We start from the raw sequence: 8,569 nt of genomic DNA, 5'->3' as shown, positions 1-8,569 counted from the left end.
TGGCCTATGAAATGGGCCTAGGCAGTTTCTTTATTAATAAGAAATCATTCCCACATCAGATCAGTATCTCACAGTGTAGCAGGGAGGGGGTTGGGCTGCAGAGACCCCTTCCCCATCCATATTCAATTAACAGGCATAATCTTTTGCAGACCATGGCAAACAGTTACTGCTATCTGGTCACGTTTCATTGGCTGTGTTATGTCTATTCCCTGCTTCTTGTCTCTCAGCTCATGCTTTCCTACTTCCTTCTCTTCTGTGCTATTCTGTGAGCCTCAGAAGGGGTGGTATGAATATCTCGTTTAGGGCTTGACTGCCACGTATTCTCAGTATCTCAAGGAGTCATGATTTACCACCTTTCATTGAGAAGTTTCTCTGATGAAGACTGAGACTTGTCTGTTACTGTAAACATAAGTACTGAGAAGTGTCTTCGTGCTGTGTCAGTTTAAACTAACAAACAAAAGTAAATCCTCCCTGAAGGATAATACTTCTTCATCCATGGTATATTTTTTTTAACCAAGTTTACAGTACCAAGCATCAATTCCTTTCTGGAACACACCTAAAAGCCAGTAAGAGAGCGCTGGGTTTCTACCTTAACAGTTGTGCCACTTTTATACCAGTGAGCATATTTTTTCTGACAATTTTTACAAGGCTGATCTAGTAATAACACTTCTTTTATATTATGTTGGCCTGGGAATGTCCCAACTTTTCTCTCAATTGTGAAGAATGGTTGTTCTTCAATAAGGGTCTTAGTCTTATTGAAGAGGGCTGAAGCCTTACAATCTGATGTTTTCCCAAAGGAATATAACGCCATTATTTTGAGAGGGTACAATTTAAACTGTAGCTCCTTCTACTCAGTGTACATTCTGCCCACAGAACTATCTTGCACTCTCAGTGTGTAGTAGAATGTTTCTTTAAAAGCTTCATAAAGAACAAAAGTAAGAGAAGGCAAAGATATAGGAATATACATAAAAGGAAAGACACAGGGATAGCAAAGTAACAAAACTATGAATTACTGAAAACTCTGTTTCCAGGGGCAGATTGCCACGGGACCTCTTATCCTTTTACCATTAGTTCCTTGGGCTTCTTGTTGTCACAGTCAGCTTGGCTAAAGGATTCAGATTTTTACTATTCCCTGCAGGCTCTGTGCTGCCTGCATGGCCTTGAACCTGAATGTAATTCTTGTTTTGGCAGAGGATTTGTCTACAATTTATCTACAGTTAGCTTCTTTTTTTTTGTGAGGGGGGATCGAGACAAGGTTTCTCTGTATCTTTGGAGCCTGTCTTGGATGTCTTGGAATTAGCTCTTGTGGACCAGACTGGTCTCCAACTCACAGAGATCTGCCTGCCTCTGCTTCCCAAGTGCTGGAATTAAAGGCGTGTGCCACCACTACATGCTACAGTTAGTTTCTTAAAACACTGTAGTTGGCTGTGGCGAACTCCTCGACCAGCAAGAAAGAACAACCACCACACGAGGATTCTTCTCAGATCACGCTTTAATTGGAGTGCCCTTGGTTGAAGGAGCATGAAGCAAGAGGGCACAGGGAACGAGGGGCAGGGAACTAGGGGGGAGGAAGCGAGAGGGAGCACAGGAAGTGAGAGAGGGCCGAGAGCACTAAGGCAGCTGCTTATATAGGGAATTGGCACATGGGTCGCCCTGTGATTGGCTGCCATCATCAGCTGACACCAGACTGCGTCAGGATAGGCCCAAGGACCCTTATCCACCGAGCATGCAGGAAGCGGGGGACACGCAGCTCTCAAAGGCATAGCCAAATATGGAGTTGTTTATAACCAACAAGACAGGATGTCCGTGCCATCTTGTAATGGCGATCTTGTCCGGCTCGCTACAGTTGGCCTTGCTGCATAGCATCTGAATATTAAGAAAAAGGCTTCTGGTTTTCCGTAAAACACATTATTTCACTTATTCTATGAGAAAAATGATACTGTAACACAGATAACCGCAAGAGTATGACTTAACCAAGGAATCAGTGCTGAAGATAATAATTCATTCCTTCTGCCCCCTCCCCCAAGCACACTTTATGTTGCCTAAGGTATTGGTGATGTCTCAATGCCCTTTCTATGCCCATCCCTCCATGCCTGTAAGATGAGAAAGATCAAAACAGCATTTTTCTGTAACCCTAAAGGGATTTATTTTTTACTCTAGAAAGAACATTTACATTAATAGTCAGGCAATGACTGGAAATGATTCAAAGAAAAAAAGTTTTTAAAAATTTTAAGAAGGTAACAAATACATCAGTGACCAGAAAGCTGTGCCACGGAAAGTGGGCCTTTAGGGCATCTATCCATTCATCTCTCACATCCTTGGCCACTAATGGATTGTTCCCTGGAGCAAATTTCCAATTATTTTAACCAGGCTACTTTTAAATGGCTCAGGTGGAGAGGGTTTTTACAGCTTCCATTGGGGGAGAGTATTCTGCGGTCTGATACACATGGCTGTTTTTCGCTGGTTGGGTTGGTACGAAAATTTCCTTTTTAAATTTATTTGTTATTTTCCACCAAGAACCTGCTATGTTGGGAAGAATTAGGTTACCCCATGCTGGTTTCTTATCCTATGCTTTTCCTTGTGATCTCAGTTCTCATGGAGTTCTGATCAGCCTTCTAGTAATTCAAGGCAGCTGCATTAATTCAGCCCCACCCCAAGATCCCCGAGTGAATTTCCTTTGGGAGTAACAGAACTGTCATCAAGAGAAACTTTGAAGAACATCTAGAGACCTCCTTTTAGTTGATTCCTCTGTGTATACATTAGCCTCTTTCCTCTAGAGGTCTGTGGGAAAGTTTCTGAACTTTAAACCCTTAACAAATACAGAATCGTAAAACAGGTAATGTTTAATGTAAGTCTGTGTCTTGGGCATTGGCTAGGTATTGTGTGCCTACTCTGAAGCCCAAATATTGTGGGAGAAAAGTCTTCTAGTCTCTGTATCATAAATTTTTGCATCTTACCTAGCTGAGCTTGGTTTCTGACAGGGAGCAGGCATTTAGAAACACCAGTGAAAGAATGTGATTATCTGAGCATTTTCAAGACTGCTAAGATCAGGCTCTAGAGATATATAAAAGTATGGTTGAACTCTGTCACCTTAATAAAATAGTCAGCATGTTGCTGTCTTCATAATTAATTAAGTGAATATATCTTCTAATTAAATTTGCATTTACACCACAGTCTCACCCATGAGTTGCCATAGTTTAATAAAAAGTGCATGGACTCAACATTTAAACGGTCTTTGCTTTGACTCTTCACCACTTGTTATCAGCTTAAAGTTAGGTAGGTCAGCTAACCTCTCAGAGTTTCTGTTTCCTTATCTCTGAAATGAGCAAAGCAATAATTATCCCATGACCTTGTCCTGCAGATTGAATGGGATCACTTATTCGAAAGGACTTAGTCTGGTGATTGGTCTGTAATATTTAAGATGATTCAATTAAGATATTTCAAGGCACAGAAGAGAAAGTCAGACTAAAAGTGGATTAAATGATAAGGAAAATGTATCTGGTACTATAAGAAGTCTGCGTGAGGGTAACTTCTGAGGTGGCAGACAGAGTGGTTTAACCATGCCCATTGAACTGTTACCTTTTGCCCAGCTATCCATGATGTGACAACGCCTTTTTTACTCAAAACTGGAGCCTGACTGCTGTACCTGTGGCTTACCGGGATGGCCATCTCTAGCAAATAAGACCAATATTGGGCATCTCTTTACTTGGTGAAGATTCTTTTCCCAGAAGTACCCGGTATATATGTTTTCTATGGATCAAGTGGTCACATGTCATGATCAAGCAGCAAGGGATCCTTCAAGAAGATCCTGTTGCTTATATATAGCCCATGGAAGGAAACAGAACCTGCCTGGCCGGAAGAACTGAGAAAATACCAATGAGAGGGTAAAGGTGTCATCATTTTAAGGACAGCCCCTTCCCCCTGTCGCGAGTATTCTGAGAGTTCTATGCATAACCAAGGGACGATGCCTTTGGCTGAGGAAAGGATTCAAGTCCTGTTCCTAACCACACTGGTGTTTGTTTTTCTACAATTTTAGCAGCTGTATTTGCATGTATAATTTTCATAATAGATTTCTTTCCTAGTTTTTGCACTTGTTGCATATAATCAGTTACTGGGATTATTTGGCAGTAGTCACTCCGTTGGTGAACCGAAGGCATCTTGACTGTTCCTGTTGTTTTCCTTTTTGGCAAGAATAAGGTAAAACTGTCAGGTGTTGAAGACAAGGGGAAATGCAATTTTTCAAATGCAGCTACTAGCGATGGGAAGTCATACAAGCACTTTGGAAAAGAAGATGGAAGTTTCTACATAGTTATCAAGTCATTGAACCATTCTTCCTCTAGATACTTATGTAAGAGGAAGCAATGTGTGCATATGCCAATATTGCAAAGAAGGACTCATAGAGGTTTTGTATTTGTAAAAGTCTAACAACAGAAACAACTTACATGTCTATCAACAAGTGTAGACAGATTGCAATATATAGCTATGCAATTAAATATTTATTAGTGGAAAACAAATGTTAGTCTATGCAACAACATGGATGGAACTCAAAATAATTTCCTGAGAGGCCATGCAAAATTACAAAATATAAATTCACTGATAGAAACACAAAAAATATAGACTGATAATAATGACAAGTAAATGAGGGTTACCAGGTTTGAGAACCAGAGTGGGACAGGAGGGAAGAATTACCAAGCACATAAAACTTTAGGACTGATGGTTATGAGCATATGTTGATCGTTTTGACTTTTTCACCATTGTATACTTATGCTCAATGCATATCCATTGTACCTCTTTAGCTTTATATAGCTTAGTACATGTCAGTCACACAGCCAAGGGTTTTTTTTTCTTAAAAGATGGTAGAAGTCATAACCCAGAAGGTGTAATCTTCTGAAGCACAGAGACACATCCAAATGATTAAGTTAAGTGGACCAGGAACAATTACCATGTAAATGCATTTGTAGGTCAATGACTAACAGAAGTCTAATGAATTATTTTAACCTACATCGAGGACTTTAAAGTAAAAGTGGCTTTAGTGCTAGGATGTGGGTCTCAATTAGAATCTTAAGCAAAATAGGGCGTGTCTGAACTCCCAGCTCCTACCTCGCTAAATTGGGGTGAAGACTGTCGTTGCTGTGGAGCAAGAGTCTTCTTGTGCTTCCCACTGTCCCCATTTTATTTGATCCAGGGCTCTTGATTTAGTGCTGCTCCCTCCACCCCCCGTGCAATTTGATGGCTATGTTCTACTTCTCAAGCACCTCCATAGCTTATCACTTCTTTAATTACACCCCTTACCTCTGCTGTCCTCCTCGGTCACATTTGCTCAATTAGTTTCTCAGTTTTAGACCAGGGATATTACAGTCTTTTGAGTTTATCTCTACTGGAGAATTATGATAAATGTTTAATGTAACTACAGTTAACAGAAAGGAATACTCCTCTTCCAGCTCCAATATAATCATGTGTTCATCATACATATGTTTTATAGGATATGAAACTTCCAATTGGGCATAGCAGAAAAGAAATATACCTTTCAAGGAAAACATAGGACGGAAAGAAACTACAGATTTTAACTGAAGAAACATGAAGTCTGCATGTAGCTGCAAACTTTGTGCTCAAAATTGCAAAGCCTGTCTGTAGAAGCTTGACCAGGAATTCTCTTCAAGATGCTTTTCACATGCTATAACAGCAATTTTCAACTTTTCCCTGATAATAGATTATGATACAGAGAAGAATGTCAAGGTTGCGTGGAAAATAAAACAGATTATTTAGAAATCAGAAACAGGAGTACAGCAAACACATGCGACATCGTAAGGCAGCTCTGGCATCTCTTTCTGTGTTCTGGGCCCCATTTCTTCACTTAAAAACCCTTAGGGGCATAGCTGGGGATACAGTTGAGTTGGGAGAACCCTAACCTAGCATTCATGAAGCCCTTTATTTGATTCACAAATAAACCAGGGATTGGTGCCCCACAACTGCAATCTCAGCACTTGGAAGTCAGAGACAGGGGGATTGGAAGTTCAAGGTTGCCACTGGTTACATAACAAATTCAAGATCAGTCTGCTGGAATGAGCTTGTTCTGTGAGGTGAAAATGTGATCTTGAATTTGATTCGAGATTGAAGTAAGAGTCTTTATTTAATTTCTATTCATTCTACAGGGTATGTCTATACTCCCAACTCCCACGTTCCCTGATTGGAGTGAGTACCGCTTTTGCCGTGGAATAAGATCCTGCTTAGTACAAAAGAAAAATATGTCAAAGTCAAATAGCTAAAGAAAGAATAGGTAATATGAGGATGGGAGGGTGGAAAAATTTCTTTGTGGGAGACTCCATATTGAGATGGTATTTGAGTCCATGGTAACAAGATGCATAAGCAGCAGCTGAAGCTTATTTGGATCAGGAGACTGAGAGTGATGCTTAAAGACAGGACAACAAAGCCTGCGGAAGATTATTGACTGGTCCAACCTGCTACCCTGATAGGCTTCCTGTTAAACGTAACTCCTTAATCAACCATCTCTAGTAGATTACACAAGCAAGGCATACAATCAAAATTCAAACGGAAAATTGTTTCCTCTGGGCTGGCAAGGGACAAAATAAAAAACGCCCTGTAAATCTGGACTCCCATATGTGGTTCTCAGCTGGTCTGAGTCCCCGAATGAATTACATGCAGCCAGAGAAATTAATGCTACACACATGGGGCCCTAACTTGAAAGGAAGAATTGCATCGGAGTAGACTCTGCCAGACATTAAGAAGCTCAGAGAAGCGGACAGGGTCCACATTGATACGGAATGCTCTGAAGGACCCCCAGTGACATTGTGATCAAGCACAGGAGTAATGCATAATAAATGAGCAAGGACACAAATTGAAAAGAGAGAAAGGAAAGCTCTAAAAGGATGCCTGAGTGCCCTGCCTTCAGCAGTTGGGTGGAATGAGGTGGGTCTTAGCTCGCACTTTCCTGCCCGACGGAAACGCTGCCTTGTTCTTGGTGAATTTAGTGTGCCTTACACCCGTTAAAGCCTGTAGCTGAATGATTTAAGGTGACCCCCTTTCCTCCTGGCCTCATACTAATTGACTTAAGAGTGAGTTATAGTCCTTAGGGAATAGCAGCCACACATTGGGGATGTTTTTAATATCAATTTCTGCAGGAGCTTTTACACAAGGAGATTGTTATAACAATTATTCTCTATACCCTTGCTCTCAGATAGATATCGATTTTTTTTGCCCATTAAATGGGGAAGGAAAAGATGGGTATATATGCAAATGAAGAATGGGATGACAGTCACATAGGTCTTTTGTGGAGTGAAACCCAGCTCTTTGGGAGAGTTGTGATTTTTGAAGCTTCTTTGGAGAGTTCTGTGGATTTGGAAAAGTAAGACACAAAGATTAATGGTCTCTTGGCTGTAATATCAAGGAAGGCCTAAGATGAATAAACTCAAATATAAGAAACACCAACAATTGATTGCTTCATTGCTTCTGTTTTGTCATTGATATTTGTTCAGTGTTTGCTGTTAATCTGTGTTAATGTCTAGGATCAAATGTGTAGATTGTTTAGGTAGCTGGAAGAATCAGTGACCATCATACATGTGTAGAGGTGTGGGCACAAAGACTAGGCTGGGGCACACAAATCTTGAGAAGCATGTTCTGTAGTATATTATGGGCTAGAACAAAGGATAGAAATGTGTAAGACTATAGTTAATGCTGTGTGAAAATGGGAGTAAAACTTTCAAAATATAGAAACACAACTTAAAATCTAGTTCAATTAAATATGTTTTTCTCTTGTAACATAATTACAGTTGAATTAAGTTTATTTTCTTTCTTCCTTCCTTCTTCTTTCATCCTGTACATTGGTCTGCTTTTCTTAATCAGGGTTTCTATTGCTGTGATAAAACACCATGAACCAAAGCAAGTTGGGGAGGAAATTTTTTTGTCTTATATTTACGTTTCCACATTATAGTTCATCATCAAAGGGATTCAGGGCAGGAAAAGAAGCAGCAACCATGGAGGAGTGCTGCTTAGTGCCTTTCTCTTTATGGCTTGCTCAGCCTGTTTTATCTATCTCAGAATCGCCTTCCTGACAATAGCACTGCTGTCAGATGGATGAACTGACATCAATCATTAAGAAAACACATCGCAGACTTGCCTGGTCCATCTCATTGAGGTCTTTCCTCAGTGAAAAATCCCATTCTCCCAGATATTTCTACATTTGTGCCAAGTTGTTGGAAATTACACAGTACACTTTCTTTCCTTCTTCTTCTTTTTTTTTTTTTTTTTTTTGAGAAGGGTCTCAAGCAGATGCTTAAGAAAACTTGTAACATTGTCACAGATGGCCTTGAACTCCAGACCTTTCAATCCATCTTCTGAGCATTGGTGTTATAGTTATGTACCACCAGGCCCATTTTATGCAGTGCTGATTTAATCTCCCAGGACTTCCTGTATTTTAGGCAAGGATTCAACCAAATAGACTACAATCTAAACTCCAGGTTAACTTTTTGAGGGGGAATTGAGAGGTAAAATATACTATGTGAGAGATATTTCTGCTTCAAGGTTTGCTGAGAGACCACAAAACCAATTACAA

Source organism: Microtus ochrogaster, chromosome 10, assembly GCF_000317375.1.
Source record: "Microtus ochrogaster isolate Prairie Vole_2 chromosome 10, MicOch1.0, whole genome shotgun sequence".
NCBI classification, from domain to species: Eukaryota; Metazoa; Chordata; class Mammalia; order Rodentia; family Cricetidae; genus Microtus; species Microtus ochrogaster.
Note: the sequence above shows the minus strand (reverse complement) of the source record.